This window comes from Coturnix japonica, chromosome 7, assembly GCF_054131305.1.
Source record: "Coturnix japonica strain WE chromosome 7, WE-NBRP24, whole genome shotgun sequence".
Lineage (NCBI taxonomy): Eukaryota > Metazoa > Chordata > Aves > Galliformes > Phasianidae > Coturnix > Coturnix japonica.
In genome coordinates this window covers 15,709,267-15,732,303 of record NC_140669.1, presented here as the reverse complement: position 1 = coordinate 15,732,303, position 23,037 = coordinate 15,709,267, and the positions used below count along the sequence as shown (strand labels likewise).

General features: G+C 37.0%; 1 protein-coding gene across 5 annotated transcripts in view; it reads left to right on the top strand.

Annotated features, from left to right (window-relative positions):
- The window catches only part of GALNT3 (polypeptide N-acetylgalactosaminyltransferase 3), a 245,118-nt gene that overhangs the window by 192,067 nt on the left and 30,014 nt on the right, over window positions 1-23,037 (top strand). For 4 of the 5 annotated variants that reach the window (XM_085552408.1, XM_085552403.1, XM_085552402.1 and 1 more), the window contains 9 exons: window positions 1,435-1,533; window positions 6,341-6,553; window positions 7,304-7,477; window positions 10,376-10,486; window positions 11,705-11,848; window positions 16,097-16,162; window positions 16,511-16,591; window positions 17,604-17,722; window positions 22,868-22,940. The gene's annotated coding sequence lies outside the window, so the exon portion shown is untranslated. Of the gene's footprint in view, window positions 1-1,434; window positions 1,534-6,340; window positions 6,554-7,303; window positions 7,478-10,375; window positions 10,487-11,704; window positions 11,849-16,096; window positions 16,163-16,510; window positions 16,592-17,603; window positions 17,723-22,867; window positions 22,941-23,037 lie in introns of those variants that run through there. The other variant, XM_085552406.1, reaches the window with a different exon arrangement.

Below are 23,037 nucleotides of genomic sequence, written 5' to 3'. Positions count from 1 at the left end.
AGCTTTTCATAATAAGCAGATATTTGTGTTCATTGTGTTAAGCTATGGCTAAGATGTGACGTCATCAGTCCAAAGATTAACAGAAGCACAACTGCAAGCACCAGTTTACGTGAAATGAGAATATCGATGTTTTACTTTCTAAATAAATAGGTTATCTGCCATCACGATTGTTAATGACAAGCGCCATTATTATTCCCTCTGAATTCCCTAAGCAAATAAAAACTTTTACAAAATGCTAGTATGTTGTTTAACTGGTAGAATGCCATTAAAATGATGCTGTGGAAATGTGGTGCAGTGTATGAGCTAAAAATTAAGATTCAGCCTATTATCCTTGTCAAGGTATTTGCATGCTATAAACAAGCACCAGTCAAACATTTAACTATTGAATTTATTGCTCCCACTTGGACCATTTTATTGTGAAATGTTATTGCAGCCATTTGTAGAAGTGAACAAGAATAATTGAGGGTGAAACTTGAAAAATGAAACATGTTACTAATTCATTTTTATGATATTTTATCAGAACATTCAAACTGTATGGGCCATAAAACTTTATTACTTTTAATCCTCATTCAGGAAAGTACAGTTTCAAATAGGGAGTGCATGTGACCAAGGATGCTGTCACCTTCAGACTTAACTTGTCTAATAGTATTTGCCAGATACTAGATACTAAGAATGAATTTCTAGTTAGATACAGCTATTTTCTCTGCTACAGATAGCAGAGAAGTTTTGGGATCCCATGTGTTTTCTTCAGTATGTCAACTATTTAATCTGCTTGTGATCAAATTTTGTCCTGTAGAGCAGATAGAAAAGACTGAGCACATCATGGACAAACTGTTTTCTTTTCCTAAAGGGCAATGCTTCATATCACAGTTTATAACACAAAGGATGGCTTCAGTGGGAGAAAAGGGAATGAGATGAGACTGTTTATATTTGTTTTATGGACACAAATGTAGATATCTCATCATCTTTCTAGCTGGTGGAGGAAGTTATCAGGAGTCAGAATGCTGCAGCAGTGACCTCCATGCCAGCCAAGGGCAGCTCTTGAGGGAACAACACCAGCTCCCACCCGTGTCCTCACTGAATTTGTCTTTGCAGATGGAAAGCAGAATTAACTTCTGCATCCAGGAGTTAAATGTGCTAGAGAGAGAATCCTGAAATATTTCTTCCTTGCAGCAGAGTTACAGTTTGCCTTCAAGTGACAGGAATTCCATGCAAAAAGGTGTTTGGATATTGGAAAGAAAACCTTGAGTGCTCTCTTGTTTTTCATTAGTCCTTGCACAACCCTGCCCTGTGAAGCATTTCCCTACAGAATAATTTTTCTGACATGATAATTTTTGTGAAATAGCAGAGAAATTGGATGTTTTGACGGTTTGTATTATTCCTGCTGGCAAAGATCTTAATATGTAGAGTAAAATGTTGTTCCTTGACTTTCAGTTGTCAGGATTCTGAAGGTTCTGAAGGAACAGTTTAAAAAGAAGGAAATGCAACCGAATTGCCCCTAGTCTGCTCAAGAGCCCGTCACTGCTTCCAAAGGTAGGTCAAACAATGCATAAATAATTAAAAAGTCATAATAATTAAATTTGAAAACTTGAACCTTTTTGAACTCAAGGAGCCTTCCTCATTCTTTTGTGGGGTCTTCCACACTTATCCATTTAGGTAGAAGGTTGGGGATTTACCCAAACTGTTGATCTTGCAGTGTACCCTGAAAAGAGACAGGAATTCTGATGAGTTGCTTTTCTTTGAAGAGCTCACACCCCTGCTAGATCTTTGTCTGATTTTCCTTTATCTCTGGCTCACACAGTCTTTGTCATGGGCAATGTAAACTGCATCATCCTGCTACATCATCCTGCAGGGGGAGAACATAGTAATGTGAGGAGAACTAAGAACTACTATTCCTGTAAAAATATTAACCTCAAGCAATAAAATGAAGAACTTGTGTCAGCTAGGGATCACATTTTATTATTATTTTTATTTATTTTCCTATCCCAGCACATTGTGAGTGATTTTTCCTGGTATCCTTAACATTTGGCTTATTTGTTGAGTTATACTTCAGACTTTAATCCGCATTGCTTAGTTCTGATATGTTGTCTGTACTATACTTCCAGGAGACGTTTCCTATTCTCTAAGTTGGTGGATACAAAGCTGATAAATGTGCATTTGTGATATATTTACTTTCTTTGCTTACCAAAGATGCTTGTAAATCCCACACAAACAAATATAAGATTTCTTACCTACACAGAAGCGTAAACGCATGCATAAAGTGAAAAGGGTGAAATCCACAAACAATAGAATCAAAGCAGTTTTTCAGTGTTTAATAAAGAACCCAGGATTTCACAAGATCAAAGATCAAAAACAATTTTCAGAAAAAATTGCCAGCTTTACCATTTTCTTCTCATTCTTATGCATCACTATACTGCTGAGCAAAATCTTGAATAAGGACAAGCTACTGTTTATGTACTGAACACAGATTTCAAGATGCATATGGCATTCTTAAAGCAAGGATCCATGCATGCACTGTTATGAGGCTTCCAGGCACTTCACATATCCTAGATATTAGCCTCAACATTAAAAATGTATTAAATACCTACACATGATGAAGCATATATGAATTCTGAATAAATAAATAAATATGAGAAAAGAATAATAGAAGTAACTCAAGAATTAGTAAGTAAATCAGTGATTTCTTAGTTAGACTTGAATGTGAAACAGAGAATATGAACATTTTATAACCCGAGCAGTTTCAAAAGGACCATGTGTCCCAATGTACATACATCCTTCATACATCATGCAAGAGTGATCTTCTCAAATCAAAGCTCCCTGTGAGCACTTATTCTAGTACACTGTCTGAGATGTCATTCACATCTAAGTCTGCTTTGTAGGCTTTTGCACAAAATCTACAGTTTATTTTTTTTATTTCTTTAATTAAACTGATCTCTTGTATTTGTAAACAGAAGTTTCCAGTTAAGCTGGTGCTGTTTCTTTCTATATGTTGTTTCATCTATATCATATTTTGCCTAATGCAGGGAAGAAAAAGTGAAGGAAAAAAAAAATGGGGCATGATGCGAATCTTCATTTTTGTCACTTTACTTACAAGGTCAGTCAGGTTGTGTGTGTAGTCTGTGTGAGAGGAAAGAGCACTGAAGAGTAAGTACCAAAATCCTAAGTGCCCTGCAACTGTCCTCTTCCCACAGATGTAAAACCAATTATTTTTTATCTGCCTTCTACCATCATGGTGACACAGCTGGTTTCTGTGGCTCGTTTGCTCATACAGAAGAACTGGAATGGACATGTGAGGACCAGGGCTGACGTAATCCCCACAGCTATCTCCGCACCTTAGCTATAGGCTGAGTAGCTCTTTGATGAGAGCATCAAAAAGATTTCCTCTGTTTGTGGCTGGAAAGAGGGCACAGGGATATAAGCTGGGCACACCGAGTAATTAAAATAGAGAAATTTCAGTGCAGAACTGCAGCAGATTTAATTTGTTATCCTTTGGCCTATGCTGTACCAAAAGAAATAATTAAATTGCTGAATAAATGGCTTGTGTTAGTTTACACACCTATTGTTCCTACCAGTTGCTCCCAGTTAGAGCAGTTTCACAAGTTACAAGAGCAGACATTCGTGTTAGTATTTGCACTTAGGAAGAAATGAAAAATAGGGAAAAAGAAGCAAGTGGGGAAAAAAAGAGTGCAACTAGGGGGAAACCTAGGTCACTCCATTGCTTCAGATAACTTTGGGCATTGAAGAGAAGTGGTAAATAGAGACCCATTTCTATTTAGTCAACAATTATTTTCTCACATCATAGTATTTCAGAATCAGCATAGTGCTACTTAGAAACAAAGGAAGAGGAGTCTTTGTGGAGCACCTTCTCTCTATGCAGTGATTTAGAAGCCTTTGGCAGCTCAGAGTGTATCTCTAGCTCAGAGCATGCATTGCAGAACTTGAATGAAGAAAATATTGTAATGCCATGAGAAAGACTCAGTGGTGATAACTTCAGAGCATGCCCAGATGAGAAGCTCTGGGGACCCTGTGGTTTGCTAGCTTTGTTGTTGCTTGAGTGGTTTGCACCATTGTAGCCTAACTTGAGAGCATGCCTACATTTCTGCCAGAGCAGTCCCTTGTTTTTCAAACTGGCAGGCACTGAGTAGCTTGTACAGCAAGTGCAGTGCTTGTTCTTGCTTTTATGATTCATTATTACTTTCCACAGTCATTATGAATAGAAGCCATCTGTTATAATAACAGTGTGCCTTTCACCAAGAAGCATGGCTTTAACTTGAAGTAGAAATGAGTGTCACATAAAAATGAGTTTGGGGATCTACATCCAAATTAGATGGCACAATGCTATCATCAATTGATATATGCATAAAATCTGCTTTGTGAGAATATTTACTATTGTTTTGAATGTGAACCAGAGCAGGCTGGTAACACTTTCAATTGCTAAAACAATTCACTTGAATAGAATAAATTTCATGCACTGTTCTTCAATATGAGACCTAGGTATTTTTAGACTATTAATAAGGTGAGTAAATCCGGAATTTGATACGAACTATGTTTTTCTTTATCATTTTAAATCAGTCTTCCAGAAGAGCTTCGAAGAGCTGAAAAGCACTAAAAAAATCTCTATGTTTTTTTTAACTTTAAAATACTTTTGTAGCTATTTATTAAAAATAGTCTACAAAACAGATTGTCTCTGAGAGCAGATCTTAACTTTTCTGCAAAGCTTATTTGGACGAATTGTTCTTTGAGTTGCTGTTTTGTTGCAGGGTTTTGGTGATGTTCTCTTGGTTGCTTGATTTATTGGGTTTTTTTGGTCTTGCTTCCTTTTCTGCCTTTTGTAAGGTTTATACTCATCAGTAAAATACTGAAAATTTTTATCTTTGTTGCATTTTAACTACATAGGTTAATCCAAAAGTAATTTATTTTGATGAAAAGCAAGAAGCACAATAACACTACATGGTAGAGCAAATTCTCAGCTACAGAACACTATTCTTCAACACTGTCACCACCATTAGCTATACATTTTAGCCAGCAATGAACAAATGTATTCATGCCGCGCTTAATCTGCTATTCAGAATGTGGCTTGGCTTTGATGTTGCTGTCACTGCAGCTGAACTGGACCATCTACCACCTCACATCCACTGTTCAGTTTCCATAAACATCCAGCAAGATTCAGTGAACATCAGTGGGCGCCATTTTTTCTACATAAAGGAATTTAGTGACACACCTTTGCTCCATGCACACTCCACTGTCAGACACCATTCTGTCAGAGTGCTACTTGTGCTGCCATCTACTGCATGGCAACAAAATGTCATGGATTGTTGGTGGGAATGTTCAGCCTCTACTTCCATACTACCATCTTCCTCTGACCTTGTGAGCTGACATAACAGTATAGGCGGCATTACGGTAGGAGCAGCCTGTGAACTTAGTGTGTTGTAGTCAGACTCAAGAATAGCCTGAGGAAAGCCACTTTTTTCTGAAATGCATCAGAAACATAGGTTCAAATCCTTCTTCTAGGTAAGGGAATTTTGATCTATGCATTTTTCTTAGGGTAAGGTCTGAAACCAAACTTGTAGTTGAGGAAAAGATCCCAGTTTTTAACTTTTCTTATACATTTATTGAGTAATAGGTTTCTGTTGGCAATCCCAAGTTTAGCATTATGTCACAGGCTTTGTCACAAGCTACAACAGTAATTCAGATGCAGTTCATTAGGAAAAATTATACTGCAAACTATTCATTTAGTATTTATTTATCAAGCGAGATTGTGTTCTGGACTAGATGAAATTCTACAGATCACCAGCATGCATTAATCAGAACATACTTATGAGCAAGCAGATTGCCATGTGTCACTTGGGTGTAGCAAATCATTTTTTTGGCCTTCTTGACTAGGCACAGAAGTTGAATCCAAATTCATATGCTTTGCATCATATATGTAAAAAGTCATTCTTCAGTAACGTTCTTCTTTCTCTCCAATCAGCAACGAGGATGTTCAGAAAGGGATGCATAAGACTAAGATTTGGTATATTGGAAGGAAAGAAGTCCATGCTATTCTTAAAATATAAAGCACTGAAGATATAGCAGCCAGTTCATTGAGCTAGCATCTGAAATGACCTGAAGTGCTCATAATCGTATTTTAAGTGTGAAATGATCTGAAGAATGAAAAATGGATAAGGAGATGTTAGCACAATAGGATTGGGCGTCTATTTCAGCAGGACACACTTGGAAAATACTGTATTTGCATACAGCATTTGCATAAATAAACTTCGAAATAAGTAGATAAATAGATAGTAGATAAATAGGTAACATTTTCTCTTGAAGCCAATTCATTTATATTGAATATCCATAGGTTATTTCCCTCATACCTATGGTACATTCCATTACAAAAGAATAAGAAACACTTTCCTGGAACATGCAGAAAAAAAGCCAGTATGGCCTCTGACATGGTAACCCATCCAATAAATGACAAACCAGCCTTCAGGAACCATAACCAAATCCTCATCCTGAAACAGAAAGCAGGGTATGGAGACCATGAGGAATTCAAGCTTCTCTTCAAATGCAGGTAAGATTTGCTAACCTCAAAATACGTCAGTCATCACTCAAGTGTGCTCAACTGCCTGCATATACAGATATTCCCTGTCCTCCAGACCTGCCAAAATTAATGGAAATCCTTGGAATGGAAAGGGTACCTTAATAGGGGATTGCTATTGTACCTCATTGTTAGCTATCACATTACTTTATTAGGCATTCATCTTTTATCCTCGTTCAGCCCCAGTAATAATGTGTCATCTAAGACTCCCGACTCTTAATTAGAAATCATACTTCTATTCTGCACCTTGCTCTGCTATACCCTGCTGTGCCTTCACTGTCAGCTTGTTCTTCCCTGTGATATGCGACAGGGTGGTAGAGCACAGGGGTTAATGTAATTATTTACATATGGTAATGCTCTGTATAGCAGTGAATTAATACAGTGGTCTGCAGCATTTTGGAGATGAAAAGCAATTAGATGCCATCTCATCATTGATTTTCCAACTGTGTTGTGCTATGTTTATCTTTAAGATTTATTTTCCTTTATTATAATGTCACATTTTGGTTTTTTCTAGAAGTGTGAAATCAGGCAGGATTTGGAGGGACTGGAAGATGATATATAGAAAATACATGCCTTTAGAACTTTCTTTGTAAACCTCATTGCTTGTTTATGGAATCAGGCATCTAATATTTTTTTCCCATCATATTTCATGTTTCTCTGAAGTGGTCACACTACAAGGTCACAGAAGTAATAATGTATGGTTGATTATCCTTCTGAATATAGCTGCAAGTATCAAGTGCTCTCTTTATGGAGAAGTCAGATCTGAAGTAAGAGGGAAAATCAGATTGACTTGCAAGAGGCCAGGATGCCACCTACAGAGGTGCTCGATTGCCAAAAAATGCTGAGTTCCTGCTTCTTTGAATCACCAGTGTCTGATATCCAGCATTGTTCTCAAAGGTAAGACACTAAAATCAGAAGTGCAAACTGGAAGTCAGGTCCTCAGCTCATGCAGAATGGTGTCACTCTGAGAGTGATTATACAGTGGTGATGTGTGCCAAGAGAAGAACTGGAAATATGTTTTTGCGTGTACGATACACACATTGTTTTCATTGCAGCTAGTGATGTACCTCTGAGGAGACGCTGATTGGGAATATAAATATTTATGCACAATAATGATTTTAATAAGCAATTACTTTCATTATTTAAATATTTTCATACTTAGTTCATAAAACTGAACATTAAAAAAGAACATCAGACTATATTATTATTCCTAATAACATTTTGTCCACCGGCAATTTAATATTCCTTCTATTACTGTTAATTTAAAATCCATCAGATTGTAACTGCAAACATAACATCTCAATGGAAGTAGTAATGGAAAGGAATGAAATAAATGAATCCCAGAGCTTACAGCATGTTCTTATTAGAAACCAGCACTAGACAATATGGAAAGAAACAGATAGGAGAGAAAGTCAGTAGTTCTTTACAGCTGATTTTCAAACTGCAGGAGCATGTGTGGATGTAATCACATTCTATGGCAGAGTTTGCATTAAGGGCAATTTTTTACCAAGAATTTCAGCAAAGAAAATGGGGAAAAATATGTGCAGCTCTCTTACCAGATCTAAAAAACTCTCTCAGTATGGTAAATGTGATTCAGGTCAGGATGAAATTTACTTTAAGTTGGATACAATCAGAAAACATCAGGGGCTATTCACTCCCTTGCTGTCCCTCACCTGGTCTTACTTCCAGATGAGCATGAATCTCTGCTTCTCAAAACATAAGGAAGACCACAACCTCAAGACTTTCTGGGGACTTTCCCTGCCCCACTTGTGAGATGGAATGTGCCTCACTAGATTATTCATACTTGAGTTGGACTCACTGCATTTCCAGTGCCAAATGAAGAATTATTGGAAAGCTTTGTCTCAGTTGCATTTGCACTACAGAGCTGAGCTGACTGGTGTGTGGCCTGGGTTTAGTGTTAAGTGCGGAATCAGCTTTTTTGCAGATTTAAGAACCTGTCAAGAATGTTGAGGCTGAGAACCACTCATCAGCAAGTGGCTCTGTGCAGTCAGACTAATCAAAAAGTGATGCTGCAACTGAGGATTGGGTGGAGGGAGGACATCTTTGAGAAGGCATTACCTATTGGATAAGATTGCTAGATGTTTAGCACCTTGGGGCTTGAATATGTGTTGACAATAATGGATTTCAATGGGAATATAGATTCCTACGCTTAAGCTTGATTATGCCATGAGTTGGATCAACAAAACTGAAACCAGTTGAAATCCAGCCCAAGTGAAACTAATGGTACTTCCACCACTGATTTCAGTTGAATGAGACTTTAATTCCTATTTACCACCAAGAATCTTACACTGTAAATTAGTTTTTCAGCTGCTGGATTCTATCTCTTGTTGAAGTGCATATTATCAGATATGTATAGTGTTTCCATACTCACAATGAAGTAAAACGACATGGATGTTGAGGTATTTTTACACATTAAATAGCTTCATTGGACTACAGAGATAAAGCTAGGCAGGGGATTTTATAAACAAAAATGACTTCACTGAAAAGTTCCAATCATTAGCTCTATGTGTTGATAGAAGTACACACCTCCTCTTCCCTTCAGTTTGAATTTGTAGAAGCAATGAAATGCTCTATAGTTTATTCTAAGAAAGGAGAATTACTATGCTTTTATGGGGGTGCAATTATTTTAGAATAGCTAAGAATGATGCATCAGCACTGTCTTAAGCACAGTGTTGTAAAATCCGGTGCAAACAATTAGATTCTGTGTTATATCTCAAAAAGATTTCAGATGTGGGGTAAACTTCAGTCATTTGTGTAGATAGATGCTGTTTTATGTTCGGTAATGAAGAAAGGGAGATAGCTATCCTTTAACAGTCCTATCAGTTCTGTTAGAAGATCTGTTGAAACAAAAACACTGTAGAAGCTAACTGAAACTCAAATATAGAAAGCAAAGGAATGAAGAAAAAAGTTAAGCAGTCCATAGAATAGAAGGAAAGTAGAGCTCATTGAAAATACATGTCCTGTATGCATATGCTTATGTCTTTTGTGCTAGCACCTAGGTTGTTTTAAACCCCATTACTGAAATCTAATATTCTGAGACAACACCTTTTGAGGACTCTGGCAATAGGAAGTTCCCACGCAGTGAGCTTGGAATGGTTGGGAGAAAACTGAAGAAAACAAGTTTTAATTAAACAATATTTTGATTCATTTTCTTTTAGTAAATAGACTGGGGAAAAGTACGCTTATTGTTGGAAGGATCAGTGTCAGAAAAATGCACAGATAGTATACTGCTAATGGTGTCCTTGTCTAAAGCACTGTAGGCTGTTGAGTTAAAATGGCTTTATTTAAAACTCCTGCTGTTTAAATCCATCGTATGAAAACAATTGGCTTTGTAATCCTCTTCCACGTATATGGAATCTTTAGCTGTTACAGATCCATATTTCCTGGGACCTGTTGAGCTGCATAGATGAATTTCCAAAACTTAAGGCTCAATTCTTCCGCAGGGAATTGGTTCATCTCAGTTACTGACTTTTTCTTTGCTGTGCTTTTCGCTTTTCTTTTGAGGGGCAGAGGAACATCTAGAAAATCAGTCTCAGAGGAAAGAAATATTTTATGTGAACAAATAATTCTGTAGGTAACATTGCTCAATTTGAACATAATTGTGATCAGGCTTATCCAGCAATAGACTCTCAGTAGGAGCAGACATATATTGCACGATGTGAAAGGCTGCTTATGGAAAAGGTGACACATTCCTTTCAGTTCCCTTACTGTTGATGCATGGTATTGTTAAAGAATTGTTTGTTTGTTTGTTTTTTTTCTCCCTTTTGCATGCAGCGAGAAAGGAAAAGAAAACTGCAGAAAAAAAGGTTGAGGAGAATGTATTGCATGGATGAACATGGTCCCTGGAAAGGAAAGACTGAAATCAAGCCTGGGCAGGGCTGCAAGGTAAAAGTACTGAAATGGGAAAAATCTTATGCAGCATGAATCCTGGGGGACTGGAAACGTAGAAACTATTATTGCAGTCTCAGGTCTATGGGAATGGCGTTAAGAAAATGTCACGTATTCTTTAGATTATGCCCTGCTTGCAAAATTCCCTACTCTGTGAAGAATTCTAGAAGAAAAGATTATATAGCCTTTATAGGCCACCAAGGACAGCTGTAGATTCAGGCTCTATTTTCTGTTTGCCTTAGGGAAATTTCCTATTGGCTGTGGATGACAGCTAGTCCTGGCATTGATTCTTCCATCTGCCCAAAGCACATACTTTGAGGGCTGTCCCACTTCCCGAGGAGCTGCGCTGCTGTCTCTAGAAAGCAGCTGTCTCTTGTTTTGATAGAAAGATAAGCCTTCAAAAATATTTCTTCTCTTCCCAGTGTGGTTGGCTTTGCTTGTCACATTCAAGCTCATTTCAGATAGACTATCTAATTACTGGCTCAAAATATTCCTTATAGCTGTTTTATAAACTGCTTCCTATAAGCTTTTTATGTAATGACATACCTATTAGCATGAAAAGAAATATTCTCTTTCTACAAAGCTTTTCATTGTGAGCATTTCTTCCACACAAAATTGATGCCTTTTTAGGAAAAAATGGATCTTGTATGTGGCCTCTTCTAAACTGGTTTTCAAATGCTGTGAGTCATAGTATGAGTCATTTGAGTTCGAAGGGTCTTCAAAGGTTATTCACTCCAGTTCCCCTGCAATGAACGGGGATACCTACAGCTCCCATCTGGTGCTCAGAGCCCCGTCCAGCCTGATCTTGAGTATCTCCAGGGACAGGGCATCCACCTCTGTGGGTAGCCTGTGCCAGGGCTTCACTACCTTATCAAAAACAAACAAAAATTCCTGAAAATTTGAGTGGTACATTATCATTACATGTTTATTTCCTTTAAATTTGGTGAAAATAATTCTGGTGAGGTGCGTTCATGTGTTAGATGGTGGTAATGACAATTCCTTCATCCTCAGCTACCTTCTCTATTGAAGATAGTGCTGCAAGGAGCATGGTGTTGCAGATTTCCCTCTTGCTTGCCCTACACAGTGCCACATCTCACCTCCCAATAGCCTGTCTGTAAATCTCACCTTGTCCACCAGTGGGATATGCTCAGCAACACCACAGAGAAGAACTCAACACAATCTGTCAGTGGGCTGTTTTGTTTTTTTTTTCCCCAGGCAGTCTGAATACCGGGTAGACACTGAGCTTAGCAGTTTTCATACTGTTCAGTGGATTTGGTGAAAATAGGCCATTCGTTGTTCTGCAGGATGTCTGGCAGATACAGCAATGCTGTACATCCCATGATACTCCTGACATTGGTGGTATGTATTTTCAGTATTGCACCCGCATGCACGCTACTGAATCCAGCCATGGTTGTCCAGCACTTCAAATCAATGAAAGCAAATAACAGTTTTTCATAGGTTCAAAGTTCAGTTTACTCTTCTATAATGAATTCTATACTGGTAACCACTTTCTGTAAATGTACTTGCTGTGCACTGTGGTTTATTATATTACTTCATAAACATTGGCAGCTGCATATCTTCAGGCTTTATATCTCTGAGTAATAAATTTCTTTTTCCCTTCAATTTGTACCCCAACTCCAAAGATACCTGATAGAGGCTTTGACATAGGGTATTCCACTTTATGTAACAGCAGTGGTGCTTAATTGGTATATTCAAATTCTTACTACTTAATATACTCAACCACAATACTTAGAGATGATGTTTTCAAGGCTTTCTATTGCATTTCTTAAGCCTGCTGGTGATTTTCCTGTCTTTCTGCTTCACAGAACTTCGTAACATTCAGGTTAGACATGAAGTTACGTGTTTTCCACATCTTTGTTCTTGCGTAAGAGAAAGATAATAAACTGAATAAAATCCAGAAACATCAAGACACACTAACACTGTGTTCTCCAAACAATATCTCCAATTATTCATTTACTTTTAATTATTTCTCATTTTCATTTTTCTTGGCAACTTCTGAAATGAAATTCTTCCATCATATAGCTTCAGTTATTTTTATGATTACATTTGTCTATCTTAGAAAATTATGAGTTGCAAAACATAATATTTGCAGCTAACGAGTAATTATTTCTCTCACTGTAAATTCATGTCATTACCCATTAGTCTGTAACAGTGATTGGCAATACAATTTTGTTCGTAATACAACTAATTGATATGAACCTCGTTATCTGTTCTGATTTTTCTAAAGAGAAAAACTTCACTTCTTAGCAAGTTGGCCATTAAAAGAAAAAGAATCACGGGACATTAAAAATGGTATTTTTAGAGTAGTGATATTTACAAAAAGTATTTGAATGCTTGAAACTTCTGAGTGTGAACTGGCTTTAGAACTAGTATTTTAATTAGGAAATAAAGTTTTAAAAACATCATCCACTTTTAAGTAAACCTGATTTAGTTTTTCTGGTGAGCTGACAGGTGAGTTTAAGTCAGAATAGTGTAATGTCATCAAAAGTAGGAGATGGTTCTGTGATTTCTCAGCCAAGTGTACATGATTTAATCTCTGAAATGGAGCACATTTCCTAAATCTACCAAGACCTGATCTGTAACTCCAGGTTGGAAATGTTTGCTTTATCCTATCCAAAAGGACTGGATTATCCTAGCAATAAATGGAGGAAGTCTGCTTCATTACAGAAATAGCAAAGAGATAGCTTTGCTACTGTTTACTTCATGCCACTAGAGAGGTAACCTTATGAATATTTCTAAATTTGAACATGTAAGAGATACAGATAGACAAAGTATTCTGTAACACCACTTCTCTGCCAAGCTGCATTGCAACAAGTGGGTCACTTGCCAGACTGAAGCTCTGTAAGGAACAAGCAGATGGCATAGTAGACAAAGCAGAAAGAAAGCTTTGAATCATGACTGTTCCATGTGTTACCCAACAGAGCTGCAATTATGCTTTGCTGATAGCATAGGAAGCCATTAAGTAATTTGCCTAACTCTTACGCTATCATAGCTGTTCCAGAGCCTAACAGCACATTGGTGCCTTTGGATTCTCAACTGCTTAGACTGCTTTGTTAATTATAATAGGAGAGGAGCCTTCACTCCTGGTATTGTTCCCCGTACTTGTTTTGTACTGTAGCTTTGTATGTCTTGCTATAAAAAAGCAGGGTTTTCAGTTCTCGAGGTGTAAATGGGAAACAAAACATTCTGTAACTCATGCAAAATAACTATGCACTTGCAGTGCATAGCAAGTTGATTGATGGAAGTTTTTAGCCCTCACAAAATTCATTCAATGGACAGAATGGTAATAGAGGATAACTTTATTTATTTGGCCATTGTGAAAGAAACACATCAAACTCTGGAACAGAACAGCATAATTTGAAAAATTATTAAAAAAATCAATTTGTGAGCAGGGGCGAAAAGGTAATAAAGTCAATAAGATTAGATTTGTCAAAATCAATTATGTCAGACCAACCTAATTGTTTTGTTGACAACCTGACTCATTCATGCTTTTTCCCCTGCCCGCTTGCCCATCTTATCCTTTCTTCCTGTCTCAGCTATTCTTAAGGAGATGGCTTTCCTAGCTCACTTTCAATGCATGTGAAGAGGATGGAGGGAGTAAAGAGAATGTCAGTCTCTTCACTCCTTCCATCTTCTCTTCATTTCTTGTTTCTAGCTTCAGACATCTTCAGAAGCTGTCTGTGCTTTTTCAAGTCTTTCTGAACAGGTGGTGATTCTGATCCTGCACTTGGGAATTCACTTGTGACATTTTCAAACTAAGATGCTTCATACTTATTTCATGCTGCCTGTCATGCTAAGAAAAAACAGGTCAGTGTGAGCAATGCAAAACCATCTCATGCTATATCTATTTCAAGTCACTCTTGAAATTTCCTTTGAACATGATGCTTATAAAATAATAACAGCAGTCCTAGAATCGTGAATCCTTTTGGGGGATTTCTGGACACTTCATTAGAAAACTTTAAAGAGCTGTTTTGTACTGATCTACAGTAATCACAACAGTTGTACAAAGGACGGGACACCTTTAGCGTCTATATAGTACTTAGCATACAGCTTTTCAGAAACACTGGATATGGGAGCTCTCTTGTATTAGACAGTAGCTTTCATTTGTTTGAGTGTAGTTGGGTTTCTTTAAAATGAACAATGAAATATTATACCTGTTTTTTTTATTTCTGCTTTCTGGTTTTGTCCCAGCAAACTGTGGCTGCATTGTAGCAGAAATATTAATTAAGACGTAAGCTATTCTACAAAGGAGAAGTTATAGCTTAAACCCACAGAGGACATTTGGTTTTACTATATTCTTTTGTTTGAATGGCCTCTCACAGAGAAACTCCAGGGTCATCATTGTAGAAACCTTCAGGCAAGAGTGATGTCAGCAGAAAGGATTTTAATAGACCTTCATCTACACATCCTATTGATTTATCTGCTACATGTGAAAGGAAATCAATAAGTAGAATCATTTTCTTATCTTTTAAACATCTAGGTGAGCCAAAATATATTGTATACTGCAGACACAAATCATTAGGGGAAAAAATTGGATGTTGAGTGCGAAAACACTTACTTATATTTTAAAATGTGGTTTTCATGTTGTATCTAGCACCTCTTGTTTGATGTATTTCAATTAAAGGCATGTTTCATCCAATGGCTGTAGGAATGCCACTTTATGTAAGCAGCGGTAAGAATACTGAGCTTTTCCCATCTAGAAGGCAAAATCTTAGATAAACCAGCATAGATTCATTGATATTTGCTGCAAAAGATTTTAACTGACTTAAAAAAACTTTTCATAAACAGCTAATTGAAAGAAAATAGCTCTGAGATAATTAATTCAGGTAACCTAATTTAAAGTCTACTTTTCAGCATCACCAAAGAATCTACGCTATTAAAGACATTGTGGAGATGTTCCTCTTTAAATCAAATAAATACACCTAGGGCGAGCTGCACTCACTAAGTAAGCAACTTTATTAGCATTAAAGCAGTTGCTTATCCTGGCCATGGGCAACTTCTCAACTGCTTTCAGCATCCCACTACCTGTAAATGGGAAAAATACACACATCCAGGGTTAGCTCCTGCTCCACTACATTCTGATGGATCACTGCCGCTCCTTGGGTCTTGGAGCTTCCAAAGATGTTCACACACCTGAAAACAGATCTAGGAAAGGGTCAAACAGCAATGACAAATGATATGCAAAATCATATCGGTGTTTATCAATGAAATCTAGAGAGCTGTTAGCTTTGGGATAGGAATAAGGGCAGTGATGGGTGACATGTGAAGGGTTAGTTATTCTGTATCTTTGTGTGACCAAAAGTGTTATCAAAACTTTTGCTGTTATCACAAATATGCTGAATTTAATACTGTGAGCTTTGTGCCAAAAATGTAATACAGATCACATAATCTTGTTTTCCAACCAGTCCACTTCGGAATGCACATAAAAATATCACATTGAAAGGAGTCTAATGCCTCAGATTTTACAAATGTCTAACAAATAACATCTGGGGAGAGAGGAAAAACTATTATGCATAAAATGTCATAAATAAAGGTAGCATTATTCAAAGAACATATTTATGTGTTGTGAATGTTTGCATCTTACAGTTTACCATGAAAGATTCTCTTTCCTGAGTTTCAGAGTAGAGGCAGACAGCTGGTGGAATTGCAGATGTAAGTATGTTTTCCCATTTGAATGTCTTATGCAATTGTTTTTCATGAGAGAGGAGACCAGTTAATGAAAAGCAGCAGTTTGTCAGTGCTTTCTCAAGCAACAACAAAGATTTTGCTGTAGTTGATATTAGGCCAACAGGGATTGTGTGGAGACTTTCCCTTCAACAAGCAGAGCGTCTCCCAGAGTTATGTGTGTACTACGTACTACACCAAGGCACAAATATGGATGTCCTGATTGTTAAAATATGTGTATTCTTGGAAGTACTGGGGAAAAAAAAAATATTTTTTTTTTTCTTGTGAATTTCATTAGGTTGAATCTCTAATGTAGTCTTAACCATTTCATTGCAGGAACAGGGAGGGGAGAAAGCCTGTTTATAAAACAGAAGTAAAGAAGGTCTCAGTACATACTGCCCTTTTTGTGAGTTAAAGGTGAGTGAAATTGTTGGGAAGAGGGGAATGATTATTACGAGCAAGGAGACTACAGCAGTCTGCTTTTAGAAGGAATCAAAAAATAGGTTCATTTTTTTCCTGTGGCAATTTAATTCATAATTAGCACTGATCAGGTAGAAGCATTTTTATGGCAAATTACAGAAAGCAAGTCACTGCTATGCAGCAAATGGCAAATTCCATTCTTATAATGTATCAGAGATTCTGTCAAGGAGAAATGACATTGCCTTTGCCATGCTTAAGAAAAAATCCTCAGTACAGCCAGAGAAAGTTAACTGGTGAAAGTTAACAATATTCTGTTTTCTTAAAACTCACAACCTCACCTAAATAGCTTGTGCCAATTGCTTTTGTAAGCCAGGACTTTCAGTAAAAAACAGATTCATAAAGGACAAGTCCTTTTTTCCCCCCGTGTTATGCTGGTTGTTTTCTTTATTTGTAAGCACATATATTCTATTTTTTATAATTTGAAATCCAACTCAATTCTTCTCGCTATCCATCTCCAGTGTCAGATAGCAATGATTGACCATAGGACTAGTACTAATGATAGCAGTAACATTTTATTTTAGCTACTGGGATATTTGTCTCCCTGAATTCTATTGCTCTGTGTCATATATGTGTGCATCTCAGAAAAATAATGTTGGCTGCTTCATTTTTCTGGAGATTCTGTTTTAAATCGATTCGTTAAAAGAGCCAAAGCTATTTCTCTGTTTTTCCTTCTGGCACAACATCTTATAGTATTCTGTTAAACATCAGTATTTAGTATGCATCATTTAATACAACTATTGCTACTTAGGTGATTGGGCATGTTTTTAAGAAAGCATATATCAAAATGAAATTTGCAACTCTAGCTATTTCATTTAATTATCTGAAAAACAGAACACAGTGAAATGTATTTTTCCTAGTTTTGGCATTTATTTTTAAAATTTCTTGGCCATCATCACAGAAGGGTTTTTTTATGTTGTTGTTCTTCTTCTTTTTAACTCTGATTTTATAGGAACCACCTCTGTGTTCATCATAACTGTTCCACGCTTCAGCAAGTGCTTCACTTAACGGCAAGGGACATGTTTGGAAAAGATGGATCTTTTGGTACGAGAGCTGATACTGCTTTAAAAGGTGATCTTGAAACCTCCACTGCAAAGCACTGGAGCTAAAAATAAGTATAGCACGGATTATATCCTGGTTGTTACTTTTATTTCTAAATGGTTTATTATATAAATTTCTGGATCAAGATTCTTATAGACCATCAAACTATTGAACACACATAAACACAGATGAAAAATCATAATCACTTCTCTAGAAGAAAATATTGCCCACTCAGCATCTTTAGCACTACTTGCATATATTCTATGGTCTGCAAAACGAGTCATATTTACTTTAGCCCTGAATATTTGGTCTATAAGCACCAATTCAGGCAGAGTCATCAGCTTATTTTGGATCAAAATATATGTATATATTTATTTTCCTAAAAGACTGTTCTGCCATCCTGACTTGGCACGTAACAATTTCCAGAGCAGTCCACTATAAAGTAAAAAACTCATAGGCTGCAATCCAGTAACTCAGAGGTGGAAAGTCTCGGAGTGAGGGGTTTGAAAAGGAACAACAAATATAATTGGTTACCATCGCAAAGCAGGTACATTTAAGCAATTCATATGTAAGCTACTTGCATGTTACTAAGATTTTACTAAGAGCTAAACATGAGGTTTATAATGGAATTTGGCTGATCTGGAAAAGATTCATGTCGATGATAAATTACAAAGGCTGCAACGTGGCCCTGGAGTGGAGGGAAAAAAGCTTTTCTGATGAGCTAAAAATAACAACTTTGCCACCAAGTTAGGCTTAAATATCACAAAAAGAAAAAGCTCTCTGTAGTATCAGACACTTTTGATTGAGGGTCCTCAGGGAATGCTTATAAAGGACATGTCAAATAAAAATAGCTTCTTCAAAAAGGAAGAAGTGCTTCAGAGAAAAACAAGAAAGGGAAAATAAGAAAGAAGTCACAGATGCCCTCTTCGTCCTGTGGCAGCAGATAGGAGAGTCCTGGGACTCTGGACTCAATCCTTATTTTTTGGGGGGAATGGCAGAGGGAAACTAATAATATATAGATAGAAGAAGCAAACATTTTTCTCCCGACTTCCTGAAGTTGGATAGAAATAGAAGGGCAACAGCAAAGTATGGCTGAGATAGTAGATTTGACTTTGATTGGAAATGATATCTGTGTGTGTGTCTGTGCAACAGAAGGAAATGCACTGGATGTGTGGGGTAAGGATGAATTAATTGTGTTTATCTAATTTTTAACTGAAATACCTGGTACTAATACCAGGAAAGAAACAACAACAACAAAAAAACCCTATATTTTATTTAAGCTGCAATATTTGCAGTCAGTAGTTAATCTTCCAATTACCTGATTTTGTTTAAAATTATAACCATCTAAAAGCGTAGTTAGTATAATTAGAGCCATTTGAGAGTTCTTGCAAAGACAGTAATACGTTATTCTGTGTCCACTTAGAATGGTGTACAAAATAATGGGATTAATTTTTAGCAAATGAAATCTAGGTTAGGCTTTAGAAAAAGCCTCGTGATGCTGAAGTTAGTTGAAAAGTCCTCTTGGTTCTCTATCTCCATTGATGCCCACAGGTTAAACAAACATTTGTTCTCAGTTGCATAGCTATGGTCTGGCCTCCCTCAAGGGATGGCATCCTACACCTCCAGAAATTCTCTTCATCCCATGGCCAGTTATTTTTTGTTTTTAGTTTGAATTATCAGTACTGTTGCTTTCACAGTTTTTTACAGCTGTTATTTTAAAAGGTATTTTAGAAAGGTTCATCATGCTGTTACTTTATTAAGTCTTTTCTCCACGTTTATATATCTCTGTGACTAGCAGCAGATGTCTGAGAGCAAGGTATGTGATGTTTTGGTTTTATTTATATGGAAATTTTTAAGATTGTTTTGAGATTTCAGCTTATCTTTTGGTCATTTTACCTTAATCAAATGCAAAGAGTATAAAGAGATTTTGCAATTTAGTTAGTTTGCATTGTATTCACTCAGGATTTTCCTGCTGACACCAAGGGACTCACAGTGAGAGCATTTGGCAGTGACCAAAACACTTAAACTGTTGCTGATAAAGAAAGGTATTTGTTTGTTCAGAGCATCACTTTCCAGGTTGCTTATTGTTTATATTCCCCTGGCAGTACATTTCACAATAATAGATTTTTTTATGGCTTCTCTCCTCTTAAATGGATATTACAGTGTTAAGAATGCGTTGTAGAATAGAAGAAGCAGAAAGAAACTGAAATAATTTCTTCATAGGTATATTGTGGTTCTTTGACAGTAACAAGCTTCTCCTCCAGTCCCATGTGAGCCACTGTTCTGGGTATGTTACCAAAGAGATAAATAATGTCTTGGTGCTTTTCTGTCATGGCCCTGCTGCTTTCAGATCAAATGATATTTCTCTGTGCCCAAATGAGCCTGAGTGCCCTCCATTCCTTGTACCTTGCTGCTGGGTGGACATATCCCAGTAGTGAATTGGGTTCCCAAGTAGCAGAGTCCAGAGACAGCCCAATACACCGCGGCCTTATGTTTCCCATAGTGATGTTCTTGCCCATATCTAGCAATATTTTAGCAATGCTCCTCAATACTTTGTCATATTCCAAATGACAATTTCCTTTTTATTTTCTCCACAGCATCACAGATCTATCTGTGTTTTTTCCTTGGTTAAGCCCTGTTTTTTTTTTTCCTAAGTGAAACTTTTTTTGTTAATAGAGAAATATTGAACAAAGCCAAAAAAATAGACACTATTTTCACAGACATGTACCTTTGTAGGGTATTGTATCCCTCTCTGTTGAAAACAGAGGAGGAAAATGTGTTCTGATCTGTAGAGCATGGCCCCAGCTTACAATAAAATAACTTACAGCCACATTCAAGAAAATTATTTCTAGGAATATTTGTTTTCTTTCAATTTTATCCTGTTCAAGATTAGTCTTTTTTAAGAACAGGCCATGCTAAACAAGAAACAGAAAATCTGTCAGAGTTAGAGGGGACGGGCTTTTAAAGCCAGTGTTTACGTATCAAAAGTAAACACGTAAAGTAAAACCCTGACATCAGCTAAATATATATGAAGCAGAAAGCTATCTTTATTGATGTGATTTGAGTAATTACAAAATCATGAGGATAATCTTAATTGACATGCAAATTATGCAGCCCAAACAAGGGGAAAAGCTAATCCTTCATTTCTTATTGGAAAATGCAATTTGGTATTTGTAACTGGAATTTTCCAAGAGAAACTTCTCAAAATGATTAATAACTCTGTCAGAAAATTGCATCAGTTTTATGTGTAGAGCACAGAGGATGCTTAGAGTAATGTGATTCTGCTCAAAATGGTTGTTTTTTTTGCATACAGGAGAAGGGTAGATGGTGCCATCTCATTAATCCATTTAATATTTAAACATAAAGTAATATATTAAATTTCTACATTCTTCATTCTGCAATTGAATAAATCTATATCTGCCGGTTTGTAAACACTTAAGGCAGTGATTTAAATGAAAAAGTGACATTTTTGGTATGGGGTGAAATTTTAAAATCCTGTCAAAAGAAAATTCTCAGTTCTTATAACTGTATTTTGCCCTGAAAAACTTTGCACTGTTGCCATGAAGCTGGAAGGACATCACTTGTTCCCTTTTTGCTTTTATTTTTGTTTTTAAGGATAGGCTTTGCTAATCCTAAAGCTTTAATACCAGTGTAAAGATGAAACTGCTAAAACGCCACTTTATTGAATAACATGACTTGAAATGGCTCAGAGGCCCATTTCACTGGAGTTTCTTCCAATTCCATACAGATGAGCAGGACATTAAGACTCTGTGATTTATTTTTTTTATTTAAATGAGGAAAAGGATCATTGCACCTGACATGAGGTTGAAGGCCACGTGCCTGTGGGGCTGTCCCTATTTTACCTGAGTTAATTAGCTACAGTACACAGTTGACAAAGAGCAGGTAGATACCCTTTGCCAAAAATTTAACAACATTAACAAATTAGGAGATAATAGGGTTACATCGCTTTCTTCCGGGTTATTGTTCTTGCTTAATTATAGAAATGTAAGGTCTGAAGAGGATGCACATTGAATAATTATCTTTCCCTTACATAAGAACTGGAAAGCAAAAGAAGGGAAGGTAGCTTTCTGGAAGCTGCCAGTGTCCCTCTGCACCCCTCTCAGCATCTCTCATTTCACTATCATTTGCACATCTGCTACTTTGTGGATGTTGCATCAAAACCTTAACAACCCTTTAATTTTTTTAAAGTTTTTCTTTCTTTAAATGTTTTTTCTCTAAGTAAGTATTCTAGATGAGGCAGCAGCTACTGGGTACTGCAGTAATTACTTGAGATATTGGGTATTTGATGTGGATTTTGGTGATAATTACATGCTCCATCACAGAATTTCAGAAAGGAATGCTTCACTAATTTATGAAATTTGAGGCAGAACTGACTGATCTTGATTCCTTGGGCAGCACCGAGAGCTACAGGAAGACCCTGGTACTATGCTGAACCATGCTATTCATCTTCAGCCAGTGCTTGTGGGTAATACTTATGCAAGGCTGTGCTGCACAGAGCAGAACTAAGCATGAGCAAGATGAGGGTCATGTCTACAAAAATACTTAGATCGTATATAAGGAAGAAGTTTTTTACAGTGAGGGTGGGTGAGGCAGTAGAACTGGTTGCTGAGAGAGGTGGTGGTGGATGTCCTGTCCCTGGAGACACTCAAGGTCAGGCTGTACAGGTCTGATTCAGCTGTACATTGCAGGGGAATTGGACCAGATGGCCTTTAAAGATCTCTTCCAATTCAAATGTTTCTGTGATTCAATGATTAGTGATTCTTGATATATGAAGATTCGTGATGTGGATAAATATGGTAAATGCCCTCAAAGAAGAATCTTGAAAACAACCCTGAAATAGGTTAACAAGTTAACTTGTTAACCTATTAACAAGAGGTTAACACAAGTGCTTTGTAGTAGCTTTATATATGACCAAAGAATCATAGAGACACCAAGGTTGGAAAAGACCTATAAGCTCATTCAGTCCAACTGTCAACCTGCCACCAAAATTTCCCTCTAAACCATGTCTATCAGTACGTCTAAATGTTTCTTGAACACTTCCAGGGATGGTGACTCCACCACCTCCTGGGGCAGCCTGTGCCAGAGTCTGGTGACACTTTCAGGGAAGAAGTATTTCCTAAGGTCCAACCTGAATCTCTCCTTGTTCATATTCAGGCCATTCACCCTGGTCCTATTGCTGTTTTATGAGAGAAGAAGCTGTCCTCACCTTAATACAGCCTCCCTTCAGGTAAGTAGCTATAGAAAGTGATACGGTACGTCTGGAGACCATATAATCCTACCTACCTGCTTAAGCAAGCTCCCCAAATCTGGCAATGAAACAGTTA